Source organism: Leucopleurus acutus (assembly GCF_964270905.1).
Source record: "Leucopleurus acutus genome assembly, chromosome: 4".
Lineage (NCBI taxonomy): Eukaryota > Metazoa > Chordata > Mammalia > Artiodactyla > Delphinidae > Leucopleurus > Leucopleurus acutus.
This window is the reverse complement of record NC_139146.1, coordinates 121,833,310-121,848,519: the sequence shown is the minus strand read 5'-3', so window position 1 is coordinate 121,848,519 and position 15,210 is coordinate 121,833,310.

Genomic DNA, 15,210 nt, shown 5'->3' with positions numbered 1-15,210 from the left:
GCATATCTACCATGGGCCCAGTTACTGCACTTTGAAATCCATCACCATGTTTATGTGGAGGTCATACCCATGGTGTGCTCCCAGCCAATGACTGAGAGATAGGGGATTCTTCCAATGGGTCACTGTGACTCAAGGACTCCCCAGTTGCCTTGCTGACCTTTCCTTATAGCTGCTCTGTGGTCTAAGGTAACTCCACCCTATCTTCTGCCTTTCCCTATCTCTTGACTTAGTAAGACCTGCAGGCAGTCTGACAGCATTTCCTAGCCTTCTCCAAGGTCCCTTTCCATTTTTTCTCACAGGCATTTACCCTAAGGAAGTTCTCACTTCTCTGTCTGCCTCTTAGAGGGACTGGGCTAACACTGAAGTCAATAATATCTAAAATTGATGAATCTAATGATTATATCTTTTTTTCTTTGAAATACACATGTAAGTATCAGAAGAAATAGCTAAAAGCAGTAAAAGTGGTGAAGAGACACACATTTTTAAGTCTTTAGCACTACTTGACTTTTTAATATGTGTATGTATTAACTGTTTTTAACCACATGGTTTAAAAAGTAAAAGACCACTGCTCTAAATATTAGTTGCTTTAGATTGTTGAGGGGAAACAAAATTTTATCTAAACTTTATCATCTGTTCTTCTAGCAATGACTCGTTTCATTTTCATTTTGGATACCAGCAGTGACAGGCTGATTCAATAAACTCCTTGCAAACAGCTCCTCCCAGAGGGAGCAAAATTACCTGCCATCTAAGCGCCACTGCGATGAAAGTACTATTGGCAATGCCCTTGAGTTGTTTTTTCTACACTTAATATATAGAAAAGGATAGTTTTGAGAGATGTTATTTTTTTTTCCTTGTCTCCTCCCCACTTCAGGTAGATAAGCCCTCACTATGACTTTTCCTTGGGGATTTTTGCCAAGTCCATAAAAAGTTATATAAATCCTCAAGAAATTCACTAGAACTTTTAAACAAAATGTAGAACACATTTTCACACATAGAAAATGTTTGATAAGGGCTTCCCTGGTGGCGCAGTGGTTGAGAGTCCGCCTGCCAATGCATGGGACACGGGTTCGTGCCCCGGTCTGGGAAGATCCCACATGCCGCGGAGCGGCTGGGCCCGTGAGCCATGGTCGCTGAGCCTGCGCATCCGGAGCCTGTGCTCCGCATCGGGAGAGGCCACAACAGTGAGAGGCCCGCGTACCGCCAAAAAAAAAAAAAAAAAAACCAAAGAGACAAAGTTTTAAAACAAAAAGAGAGAAGAATAGAAAACAGGAGAACCAGAGTTCCAGAGAATACAAGAGGGGAGGAATTAACAAAGAACTATAACCAAAAAATTCCCCTATTTATTTAATCATGAATTCATTTGTTCTCTTTTCAGTTAGTGCCTTCTATATGCCAGACCCTGTGCTGGGTGATGAGAATTCAGCAGTAAACAGGAAAGCAGTAAAATTCCTTATCTCACAGACCTTACTCAGAAATGAAGGTTGTGACTTCTCAAGTAGAAAGAGCCCACTGAATAACATGTGGAATAAATGAAAAAGATTGACAGTGAGACACACCATCATAAATATTCAGAACACTGAGGATGATGAACAACTCCTAAAATCTCCCAGAAAGAGAAAATCGTTTATACATAAAAGATTGTGAATCAAAAAATAGGCTTATCAACATTCACACTGGAAGCTAGAAGACAATGAAACAATGTCTTCACAATCCCAGGGGAAATTTTCTACCTAGAATTACATTCCCAACCTATTAATCAATATGAGGGTAGAATATAGTCATTTTCAGACATTCCAAATTTTCAGAAACTTTACCCATCATATGTCCTTTCTTGGGAAGCTACTAGAAGAGGTTCTTCACAGAATGGAAAGTAAACTAAAAAAGGTGTGGGACCTAGGAAATAGGAACTCCAACACAGGGAAGCAAAGAAAATTCTAGGACAGGATCTGTGTGTCAGACCTAGAGGACAACCAATCCCAATCAGAACAGAAGAAAGCTCCAGGGGACAGCTGTTTGCAGAAAAAGGAAGGGGTGGGGGATAAGTAGGGGGGGAGAAAAACAGATTACTTACCTGATATACAGGTATAACTTAGAGGAGATTGACCCTGCTCTCAAGACTTTTGAATGAATAAGGGGTGTGTGGATAAAAAAAGAGTATCATTGTTTTTTTAAAAAAAAGAATAAGCTTTTTAAAAAGGCAATTACTGGGATTTCCCTGGAGGTCCAGTGGTTAAGAATCCTTACTTCCACTGCAGGGGATGTGGGTTCAATCCCTGGTCAGGGACTAAGATTCCAAATGCCTTGCAGGCAATTAAAAAAAGGGGGGGTGGGAATTGTAAAGGAAAGGAAAAGTAATCATAGTATGATATATGGCTCCCTTGTGAATAATGCTTACACAGTCATAATAATGTAAACTCTCAATATGTGTTTAATTAAAAAGGATCATATAACTATACTGGGAGGTTAGATGGAGGAAGATTGTGCAAGTTTAGAGAGAAGCTGTTGGAAGTGAAAGATGGTTAATTTGTAGAAAGCAATTGGGAATATGTAAAATGACAGAAAAAAACCAAGAAATAGTAGTATAAACATGTTATTTAGAAATGGGGAAATAAATTCCATGAATAGCTAGTTGAAACAAATGTGAGAAGAATGATGGTGGGGATGAGTGTGGCACTGGACACTGTGTTTCAGCACAAGTCTTGTTAAAATCTGAATACATGTATTTCTCTGATAAAAATTTAAATTATGAAAAGGCAGATGGTTAAAAATTGATGCTACTTAGAGCAGTTGTCAAAAAGTATGTAATGAAATATAAAAAAATTGCTCAATAAATCTATTTTCTTTAACAGCAAAAAAAAGTGGACTTCTCTGGCTAGTTCAGACACTCATCTTCTGAATCTGAAGGAAGAGCATAGGAATAAGTCATCCATGAAAGTAAGTCCAAGATTGCAGAGCAAAAAGAAATCAGGAAGCATGCTCACTTCAGCAGCACATATACTGATTCACTTTGTTGTACAGTAGAAACTAACACAACATTGTAAAGCAACTATACTCCAATAAAAAAAAAAACTATAAAAAAATGAAATAAAATTCGAATCACACAGAGAAGATTAGACACTCAAATTTTATGAAGTGTTCCACATTTTGGGGGAGTTTGCGATTAGCAGAGGCAAACTAGTATATATGGAATGGATGAATAACAAGGTCCTACTGTATAGCACAGGGAACTATATTCAATACCCTATGACAAACCGTAATGGAAAAGAGTATGAAAAATAATGTATATTGTATATAATGTATATTGTATATATAGATGTATAACTGAGTCACTTTGCCCTACAGAAGAAATTAACACAACATTGTAAATTAACTATACTTCAAAAAAAAAGAGAAAGAAATGAGGAAGGGCCTAAAGCAATTTAGAAGTGGGTCTACAGTAAATCATTAAATAGACATAAAGTTCTGATCTGCCTTCTGTTCAGCATTTCTAACTGTCATGGAAGTCTTGTTTATAAGGGAACTCTGAGTCATTTGGCAGCCAGATTAGTACTCATATTCTCTTTCCTTCCTAAAAGGGAAGTGGTATAAAATTTGTGGTGTCCAAAAAGAGTGGAAACAATGTTAAATAATGATAAAATATTAAAAACCGAAAGAGATGGGGAGCAGGGAAAGAAAGAGATGGAGCGAGCAAGCAGGTGCATTAAACAGAATTTTATGACTTGACAATTTTTGTTACATTATTATATTGATATAAACTTCAGCAAAAAACTCTTTGAAGCTCCATCTGGAATGAATTTACTACTGGACCAGAAAAATAACTCAGTAAATTCTCGAAGTATTTGAAATGAAAGAGTACTATTCTTTAAATTCCTTCATTTAAATTTTGACAAAATAAGTAAAACACAGAGATTCTCCAAGAAAGAAAAATAATGGAATAAACAAAAGGACCAAACCTCTTTTCCTCCCCTCAATGATTAATGATATAAATAAAGAAGAAGAAAATGTATTTCTTTATAATCCATTCTCAGCCATGTATCTCATTAATAGTTTGTCCTCCCTTTCACTTACTGAAATCATGCTTAATAATGTGTATCAAATGGAAGTTTTCTTTCAGAGCATATGTAGTGTCCTCTACTCGAACAGGACAGCCCCAAGCCTTCAGATGGCCTTTGTAGCAAGTTAGGGGGGAAAAGGAACAATGATGAAGGAGCCCTTCTCCTCCTTCCTCTTCTCTTTCTTCTTCCTCCTGCTCCTTCCCCTTTCCTCCTCTTTCTTTTTGAACAATCTGCTTAAACAAGAGATAAGGAGATCAGCAGAAAGAGAGTAGCTCAGCTTTGCTTAGCACCGCAATAAACAAAAACCAATTAATTACACTAGCTGAGAGTCTTCATCAGCTTAGAGTCTTAAGGAAAGGAGACGCAAAAAGAAAGCATTACCAAATCAACAATATGTGGGTCAAGGGTGAAGTATTTCTCTATCTCAGGAGCCTGTTAAAATTATTCTAGCTTGTGCTATTTGAGGCTATTTGGCAAAATCAACTAAAAAAAGCAATAGACTACAAAAGTAAAGATGAAATATTACCTCCTCCCAAAATATGACACTGTAAATAGTTCCTGTCATAGCAGAACCTTTCAAAATCTATTTTTCTAGTGTAATGAAGTGGAAAAATTGAATTCCACAGAATTCCCTTCAGGGAGAATACTGTATCTGCACAGAAGAAATGCCTTGTCTAACCTGTGTAGGTTGGAAGCTAAGAAATTGAGAGGGTCTGAATGTGGGTAGAAAGCCCTACATAAGACAAGTGGATGGATTTTGTGGTAGTTTCAGAAGAGGAAGAGAGAGAGAAGGAAGAAAAGAAGGGAGGGAAGATGGGGAAGATGGCGGAAGACTAAGACGCGGAGATCACCTTCCTCCCCACAGATACATCAGAAACACCTACTGAACGCTGGCAGAAGACCTCAGACCACCCAAAAGGCAAGAAACTCCACCACGTAACTGGGTAGGGCAAAAGAAAAAAGAATAAACAGAGACAAAAGAATAGGGACGGAACCTGCCCCAGTGGGAGGGAGCTGTGAAGGAGGAAAGGTTTCCACACGCTAGAAGCCCCCTCGTGGGCGGACACTGCGGGTGGCGGAGGGGGGAAGCTTCAGAGCCACGGAGGAGAGCGCAGCCACCGGGATGCAGAGGGCAAAGCAGAGAGATTCCCGCACAGAGGATCGGTGCCGACCAGCACTCTCCAGCCCGATAGGCTTGTCTGCTCACCTGCCACGACTGGCGTGGGCTAGTAGCTGAGGCTTGGGCTTCGGAGCTTACACCCCAGGGAGAGCACTGGGGTTGGCGGTGTGAGCACAGCCTGCAGGGGGTTAGTGCGCCACGGCTAGCCGGGAGGGAGTCCGGGAAAAGTCTGGAGCTGCTAAAGACGCAAGAGACTTTTTCTTCCCTCTTTGTTTCCTGGTGCGCGAGGAGAGGGGATTAAGAGCGCTGCTTAAAGGAGCTCCAGAGACTGGCGCGACACGCGGCTATCAGCGCGGACCCCAGAGAAGGGCATGAGACGCTAAGGCTGCTGCTGCCACCACCAAGAAGCCTGTGTGCGAGCACAGGTCACTCTCCACACCTCCCTTCCGGGGAGCCTGTGCAGCCAGCCACTGCCAGGGTCCCGGGATCAAGGGACAACTTCCCCGGGAGAACACACGGCAAGCCTCAGGCTGGTGCAAAGTCCCAATGGCCTCTGCCGCTGCAGGCTTGGCCCACACTCCGTACCCCTCCCTCCCCCTGGCCTGAGTGAGCCCCCGAATCAGCGACTCCTTTAACACCGTCCTGTCTGAGAGAAGAACAGACGCCCTCCTGCGAACTACATGCAGAGGCAGGGCCAAGTCCAAAGCTGAGCCTCAGGAGCTGTGCAAACAAAGAAGAGAAAGGGAAATCTCTCCCAGCAGCCTCAGGAGCAGCGGATTAAATCTCCACAATCAACTTGATGTACCCTGCATCTGTGGAATACCTGAATAGACAATGAATCATCCCAAATTGAGGAGGTAGACTTTGAGAGCAAGATTTATTATTTTTTTCCCTTTTCCTCTTTTTGTGAGTGTGTATGTGTATGCTTCTGTGTGAGATTTTGTCTGTATAGCTTTGCTTTCACCATTTGTCCTAGGGTTCTATCCGTCTGTTTTTTGTTTTTGCTTTAGTTTTTTTTAACTTCTTAAAACAATTTTTTAATAATTATTTTTTATTTTAATAACTTTATTTTATTTTATCTTTATTTTATTTTATCTTCTTTCTTTCTTTCTTTCTTTCTTTCTTTCTTTCTTTCTTTCTTTCTTTCTTTCTTTCTTTCCTTCTACTTTTTCGCCCTTTTATTCTGAGCCATGTGGATGAAAGGCTCTTGGTGCTTCAGCCAGGAGTCAGTGCTGTGCCTCTGAGGTGAGAGAGCCAACTTCAGGACACTGGTCCACAAGACACCTTCCAGCTCCACGTAATATCAAATGGCGAAAATCTCCCAGAGATCTCCATCTCAACACAAGCACCCAGCTTCACTCAACGACCACCAAGTTACATGCTGGACACCCTATGCCAAAAAACTAGCAAGACACCCATTAGCAGAGAGGCTGCCTAAAATCATAATAAGTCCACAGACACCCCAAAAACACCACCAGACGTGGACCTGCCCACCAGAAAGACAAGATCCAGCCTCATCCACCAGAACACAGGCACTAGTCCCCTCCACCAGGAAGCCTACACAACCCACTGAAACAACTTTAGTCACTGGGAACAGACACCCAAAACAATGGGAACTACCAACCTGCAGCCTGCAAAAAGGAGACCCCAAACACAGTAAGATAAGCAAAATGAGAAGACAGAAAAACACACAGCAGATGAAGAAGCAAAACAAAACCCCACCAGACCTAACAAATGAAGAGGAAATAGGCAGTCGACCTGAAAAAGAATTCAGAATAATGAGAATAAAGATGATCCAAATCTTGGAAATAGAATAGAGAAAATGCAAGAAACATTTAACAAGGACCTAGAAGAACTAAAGATGAAACAAGCAATGATAAACAACACAACAAATGAAATTAAAACTACTCTAGAAGGGATCAATAGCAGAATAGCTGAGGCAGAAGAACGGATAAGTGACCTGGAAGATAAAGTAGTGGAAATAACTACTGCAGAAAAGAATAAAGAAAAAAGAATGAAAAGAACTGAGGACAGTCTCAGAGACCTCTGGGACAACATTAACTGCACCAACTATCGAATTATAGGGGTTCCAGAAGAAGAAGAGAAAAAGAAAGGGACTGAGAAAATATTTGAAGAGATTATAGTTGAAAACTTCCCTAATATGGGAAAGGAAATAGTTAATCAAGTCCAGGAAGCACAGAGAGTCCCATACAGGATAAATCCAAGGAGAAACAGGCCAAGACACATATTAATCAAACTGTCAAAAATTAAATACAAAGAAAACATATTAAAAGCAGCAAGGGAAGAATAACAAATAACACACAAGGGAATCCCCATAACAGCTGATCTTTCAGCAGAAACTCTGCAAGCCAGAAGGGACTGGCAGGACATATTTAAAATGATGAAGGAGAAAAACCTGCAACCAAGATTACTCTACCCAGCAAGGATCTCATTCAGATTTGATGGAGAAATTAAAACCTTTACAGACAAGCAAAGACTGAGACACTTCAGCAGCACCAAACCAGCTTTACAACAAATGCTAAAGGATCTTCTCTAGGAAAGAAACACAAGGGAGGAAAAAACCTATAATAACAAACCCAAAACAATTAAGAAAATGGGAATAGGAACATACATATCGATAATTACCTTAAATGTAAATGGATTAAATGTTCCCAAAAAAAGACACAGACTGGCTGAATGGATACAAAAACAAGACCCTTATATATGCTGTCTACAAGAGACCCACTTCAGACCTAGAGACACATACAGACTGAAAGTAAGGGGATGGAAAAAGATATTCCATGCAATGTAAACCAAAAGAAAGCTGGAGTAGCAATTCTCATATCAGACAAAAAAGACTTTAAAGTAAAGACTATTAGAAGAGACAAGAAGGACACTACATAATGATCAAGGGATAGATCCAAGTAGAAGATATAACACTTGTAAATATTTATGCACCCAACATGGGAGCACCTCAGTACATAAGGCAAATACTTACAGCCATAAAAGGGGAAAACAACAGTAAGACATTCATAGTAGGGGATTTTAACACCCCACTTTCACCAATGGACAGATCATCCAAAATGAAAATAAATAAGCAAACACAAGCTTTAAATGATACATCAAACAAGATGGACTTAATTGATATTTATAGGACATTCCATCCAAAAACAACAGAATACACATTTTTCTCAAGTGCTCATGGAACGTTCTCCAGGATAGATCATATCTTGGATCACAAATCAAGCCTTGGTAAATTTAAGAAAATTAAAATTGTATCAAGTATCTTTTCCGACCACAATGCTATGAGACTAGATATCAATTACAGGAAAAAGTTCTGTAAAAAATAAAAACATATGGAGGCTAAACAATACACTACTTAATAATGAAGTGATCACTGAAGAAATCAAAGAGGAAATAAAAAAATACCTGGAAACAAATGACAATGGAGACACGACGACCCAAAACCTATGGGATGCAGCAAAAACAGTTCTAAGAGGGAAGTTTATAGCAATACAAGCCCACCTTAAGAAACAGGAAACATCTCGAATAAACAACCTAACCTTGCACCTAAAGCAATTAGAGAAAGAAGAACAAAAAAACCCCAAAGCTAGCAGAAGGAAAGAAATCATAAAAATCAGATCAGAAGTAAATGAAAAAGAAAAGAAAGAAACGATAACAAAGATCAATAAAACTAAAAGCTGGTTCTTTGAGAATAAACAAAATTGATAAACCATTAGCCAGACTCATCGAGAAAAAAAGGGAGAAGACTCAGATCAATAGAATTAGAAATGAAAAAGGAGACGTAACAACTGTCACTGCAGAAATACAAAAGATCATGAGACATTACTACAAGCAACTCTATGCCAATAAAATGGACAACCTGGAAGAAATGGACAAATTCTTAGAAATGCACAACCTGCCAAGACTGAATCAGGAAGAAATATAAAGTATGAACAGACCAATCACAAGCAGTGAAATTGAAACTGTGATTAAAAATCTTCCAACAAACAAAAGCCCAGGACCAGATGGTTTCACAGGCGAATTCTATCAAACATTTAGAGAAGAGCTAACACCTATCCTTCTCAAACTCTTCCAAAATATAACAGAAGGAGGAACACTCCCAAACTCATTCTACGAGGCCACCATCACCCTGATACCAAAACCAGACAAGGATGTCACAAAGAAAGACAACTACAGGCCATTATCACTGATGAAGATAGATGCAAAAATCCTCAACAAAATACTAGCAAACAGAATCCAACAGCACATTAAAAGGATCATAAACCATGATCAAGTGGGGTTTATGACAGGAGTGCAAGGATTCTTCAATATACGCAAATCAATCAATGTGATAAACCATACTAACAAATTGAAGGAGAAAAACAATATGGTCATCTCAATAGATGCAGGGAAAGCTTTTGACAAAATTCAACACCCATTTATGGTAAAAACCCTGCAGAAAGTAGGCATAGAAAGAACTTTCCTCAACATAATAAAGGCCATATATGACAAACCCACAGCCAACATCGTCCTCAATGGTGAAGAACTGAAAGCATTTCCACTAAGATCAGGAACAAGACAAGGTTGCCCACTCTCACCACTCTTATTCAACATAGTTTTGGAAGTTTTAGCCACAGCAATCAGAGAAGAAAAGGAAATAAAAGGAATCCAAATCGGAAAAGAAGAAGTAAAGCTGTCACTGTTTGCAAATGACATGATAGTATACATGGAGAATCCTAAAGATGCTACCAGAACACTACTGGAGCTAATCAATGAATTTGGTAAAGTAGCAGGATACAAAATTAATGCACAGAGATCTCTTGCATTCCTATACACTAATGATTAAAAATCTGAAAGGAAAATCAAGAAAACATTCCCATTTACCATTGCAACACAAAGAATAAAATATCTACGAATAAACCTACCTAAGGAGACAAAAGACCTGTATGCAGAAAATTATAAGACACTGATGAAAGGAATTAAAGATGATATAAATAGATGTAGAGATATCCCATGTTCTTTGATTGGAAGAATCAACATTGTGAAAATGACTCTACTACCCAAAGCAATCTACAGATTCAATGTAATCCTTATCAAACTACCACTGGCATTTTTCACAGAACTAGAACAAAAAATTTCACAATTTGTATGGAAACACAAAAGACCCCGATTAGCCAAAGCAATCTTGAGAATGAAAAATGGAGCTGGAGGAATCTGGCTCCCTGACTTCAGACTATACTACAAATCTACAGTAATCAAGACAGTATGGTACTGGCACAAAAACAGAAAGATAGATCAATGGAACAGGATAGAAAGCCCAGAGATAAACCCACGCACATATGGTCACCTTATCTTTGATAAAGGAGGCAGGAATGTACAGTGGAGAAAGGACAGCCTCTTCAATAATTGGTGCTGGGAAAACTGGACAGGTACATGTAAAAGTATGAGATTAGAACACTCACTAACACCATACACAAAAATAGGCTAAAAATGGATTAAAGACCTAAATGTAAGGCCAGAAACTATCAAACTCTTAGAGGAAAACATAGGCAGAACACTCTATGACATAAATCACAGCATGATCCTTTCTGACCCACCTCCTAGAGGAATGGAAATAAAAACAAAAATAAACAAATGGGACCTAATGAAACTTCAAAGCTTTTGCACAGCAAATGATACCATAAACAAGACCAAAAGACAACCCTCAGAATGGGAGAAAATATTTGCAAATGCAGCAACTGACAAAGGATTAATCTCCAAACGTTATAAGCAGCTCATGCAGCTCAATAACAAAAAAACAAACAACCCAATCCAAAAATGGGCAGAAGACCTAAACAGACATTTCTCCAAAGAAGATATACAGACTGCCAACAAACACATGAAAGAATGCTCAACATCATTAATTATTGGAGAAATGCAAATCAAAACTACAATGAGATATCATCTCACACCAGTCAGAATGGCCATCATCAAAAAATCTAGAAACAATAAATGCTGGAGAGGGTGTGGAGAAAAGGGAACACTCTTGCACTGCTGGTGGGAATGTGAATTGGTTCAGCCACTATGGAGAACAGTATGGAGGTTCCTTAAAAAACTACAGATAGAACTACCATATGACCCAGCAATCCCACTACTGGGCATATACCCTGAGAAAACCAAAATTCAAAAAGAGTCATGTACCAAAATGTTCCTTGCAGCTCTATTTACAATAGCCAGGAGATGGAAACAACCTAAGTGTCCATCATTGGATGAATGGATAAAGAAGATGTGGCACATATATACAATGGAATATTACTCAGCTGTAAAAAGAAATGAAATTTAGTTATTTGTAGTGAGGTTGATGGACCTGTCATACAGAGTGAAGTAAGTCAGAAAGAGAAAGACAAATACCGTATGCTAACATTTTGTTATAAAGCAGAAACTAACACACCATTGTAAATTAATTATACTCCAATAAAGATATAAAAAAAGAAAAGAAAAGAAAAGACGGAGTAGGGTGGTGGAAGGAGGATGACAAAAACCTACATGGTGACATCTCTTTGGGACCACCACCATTCTTCATGCAGATCTGCAGGAAAAAAATCATGAAACGCTGGAAGTTTACTGAGTAGAAAATGGTGAATACACAGATTTAATCTCCAGGGTCTCACGGGGCTGATCAGAGACAGTCTGAAGGGATGGAGAATGTTGAAGGCAGAGAGCAGTGTGTGGAACCAGGAGGACGCTGGACCTTCACAGACCACGATATGAGGGTTTTAAGCAGGGTTTAGCTAGCTCTTTCAGGGACCAGGCGTCCAAATGACGTAGAGGTAACCAGTTTTTTTGTTTTATTTTGTGATTTTTTTTTTAAAGTCTCCAGGCTGTTTTGAACTAAGGTGGAAAATTCAGTTCGATCTCAGATGAAATCATAATTTTAGAACCAGATTTGCCTCTCATGGTTACTACCAAACTATTAGACTCCTGGTGACAGAAGGGGAATAGACCCTAATATAGCATGACCTCTGAGGGCCTTTGGAATTCAACAGTCAGTGTCACAGGGAAATCAGGGAAACTACTGAGACAGTGACTACAGACTGGAGTTGGGGGGAGTGAGGGTTAAGTGAGGTGTAATCTAAGAAAGAATGTTTCAGACAGAGACCCAGACATACCCAGTGCCATATGACCTTCTCAGAATGCAAAAGTCCAAGAAACTCCTGATGACCTAGGTGGCTGGATATTGATTTTCACCCCAACCCTTATCCTACTTTACCTACTTAAAAAGGATTTTCTGAAGACCAAATGGCTTCTGTGGGGTTGCTGATCAGGCAGATATGAGGAACTCTGGTCTAGACCACATATCACCAGTAACTAGAAACATGTTAGAAGAGAACAGGGTTGGGAGAAGAGAATTTGAAGTTGTAAGTAGAACATACCACTGACATAGCAAAAGGATGGCAATTAATATAATGTGCCGGATCCAGCATTGGGAATTGGCTTGGACTCAAAGACACCCATGCTTTTATATTGGTGAAAAAATGCTGGCCAGAGTTCAAAAAACATTGCTACAACTCAAAAGAAAATTGCTACAACTCAAATTGGCAAATTTGGGAGCTATGCACAAATGGGAATTTGAAAAGACCTCCATATATGTGTTAATACACAGAGGACTTTTGCCATGAGAGATGCAATAAGGTGGTAGAAAACACAATTTGGAAAATAGGACCAGTTGGAGGACATTGCTCTAATAGCAATTTAAGCAAAAATTACCGTAAGAAGTCAAGTTGAAAGACCTCCTCTCCTCCCCCCACTCAGGGTGAAAAGATATATCACTTTAGATTTGGGAGCAGATGCAAAAGTAACTCACTTCCCCTTGTTCACCCTGGATCTTAGTGGCTGATTACACATACATGTATTATACCCTCTCTAACCAATAAATGATATTCATATACAAGTCATTCGCCTAAAAAAACCCACAACTTTCCAAATTTGATTCTTGGCTGTCTTTACATATTCAGCAAACTTTGGTCCCTACTTCTGGTCTCTACCCTGGCACTCTGTCCTAACACAGGGCATTGTTTACTGTGCACAGCTCTATGGCAGAAGCAGCTCCTGTTGTCTTAGGTGAGGATTCCACAGCCTTGGGGCTGGACCCAAGATGTAAAGAGAAGGAATCCAGATGAAAATCAATATTTATGGCCTTAGAGGTTCAAATAGCAACATTAAGTAAACTTAAGCAATATGAGAGGTAAAACAGGTCTTTCTCCAAGGATAAAAATCCTCCTAAAACAAGAACACTAGATACAAAAGATTCTAGAATAGTCCCGAGTTGTGTCTAGCAAGTGTAACTACTTGAATCCTAGCTTCTTCTAATTTTTTTCTGTCCTTGAAACAGCTTCAGGATCATTTCTAAAGAGTCCCTGCTATAGCAGGCCAGATGGAAAAAAAGAAAAAGGACGTTGTTTTCATAGTGCAGATTACAACATTGCTCTCCTTGCATCAGGTGAAAAGCAGTGATCTGAAAATTTCCTGACTTGCTCAACGATTTTATCATGTAAAGAAGGTGACCGGGGGAATTGCTCCTCTGTGAAAAACTCTGACCAGTAGGGAGGAATTTGTTGGTGAAATGGAAATGACAAGAGTCTTGGGAGAAAGTTACATGTCAGTTAGTATTAGAAATACTTAGGATGAAGAGGCAAGGGCTCATGAGGCACAAAATTGCTACCTTTAAAATTCGAAGAGCATCCATGTGAAAGAGAAATTTAGATTGTTTTATGTACCCCTAAGAAGGGAAATTGGATCCAATGAATAGAAACTGCAGGGTAATAGATTTCAGTTATTATAAAGAAATAACTCTCAAAAACACTCAGTGCTCTTCAAAGATTTGATAACTATAATTATCAGTGTCACCTTTCTTGGGTTTTGTTTTATTTTTAATCTCATATTACACAAAAGTAGAGAAAGTTACTGTTAAAGGTGGGAAGTTCTCTGTTGCTAGGGGTGTCCAAGCAATGACTGGGAGGCCTTGTGGTTAGAATTTGTCTTATATGTATTGGAATACTTAGTGACATATTGGTACATAACCAACTACTCTGAAGTTTAATGGCTGAAAACAAAGGTATTTACTTAGCTCATGATTCTGTGGGTGGGCACTTTGTTGTAAATTTAGCTGGACAATTCTTTCCTGGCTAGGTCCACCCATGTGGTTATACAGCAGGGAGGAGGGTCTCAAGAGAGGAAATGTACAAAGCAGTGGCAGAACATCACTGCATCCTGTTGGCCAAAACAAGTCATAAGGTCAACCAAGATTCAGGGAGAGGGGAAATAGACTTACCTCTTGATGGCAGGGGTTAAAAAGTCATGTTGAAAAGGGCCTGGTACTTCCCTGGCAGTCCAGTGGTTAAGACTCCGTGCTTCCAATACAGTGGGTGCGGATTCGATCCCTGGTCGGGGAACTATGATCCCACATGCCACGAGGTGCGGCCAAAAAAAAAACCGGTGGGGGGGCCTGGCTACAGGGAAGATGAGGGATTGTGTTCAATCTCACAGTCTTGTACAAAAAGTCACTCAATTATCTTTAACAGAGGAATGATGTAATCAAATAAGTGTTCCAAAATGATCACCCAGGCAATATGTTGAGAGCCATTGCTTTAACATTTCTCAACTTTTACTAAAGAAAGCATGCAAATTATATGCAGTCAGTCTTCACTTTTCATGGTTCTGATATTCACAATTCAGTTCCACAGGATAGTTAAATAACACCATCCCCCAACAATCTCTATTACCAATCTCTATTACCCTGGTAGAGTAACTGAGTAATTACGTAAGTATCAACTTTACAGCTTGCTTTTTAGTCCACAAATCACTATGTAAATAGCAGATGCACACATGATCAGTGACCAATCATGTCACTCCTTTTGAAGTCTGGCAGTGATTGGTCACTGCACATCTGGAATTCAGTTCACACACAGACAGCAAAAATGTAGTTGTGGTCCCTTCTTGTTTCCCAGCGATAAACCCATGTGACATTTTACAAAATGGATCATGGAAAGAAGG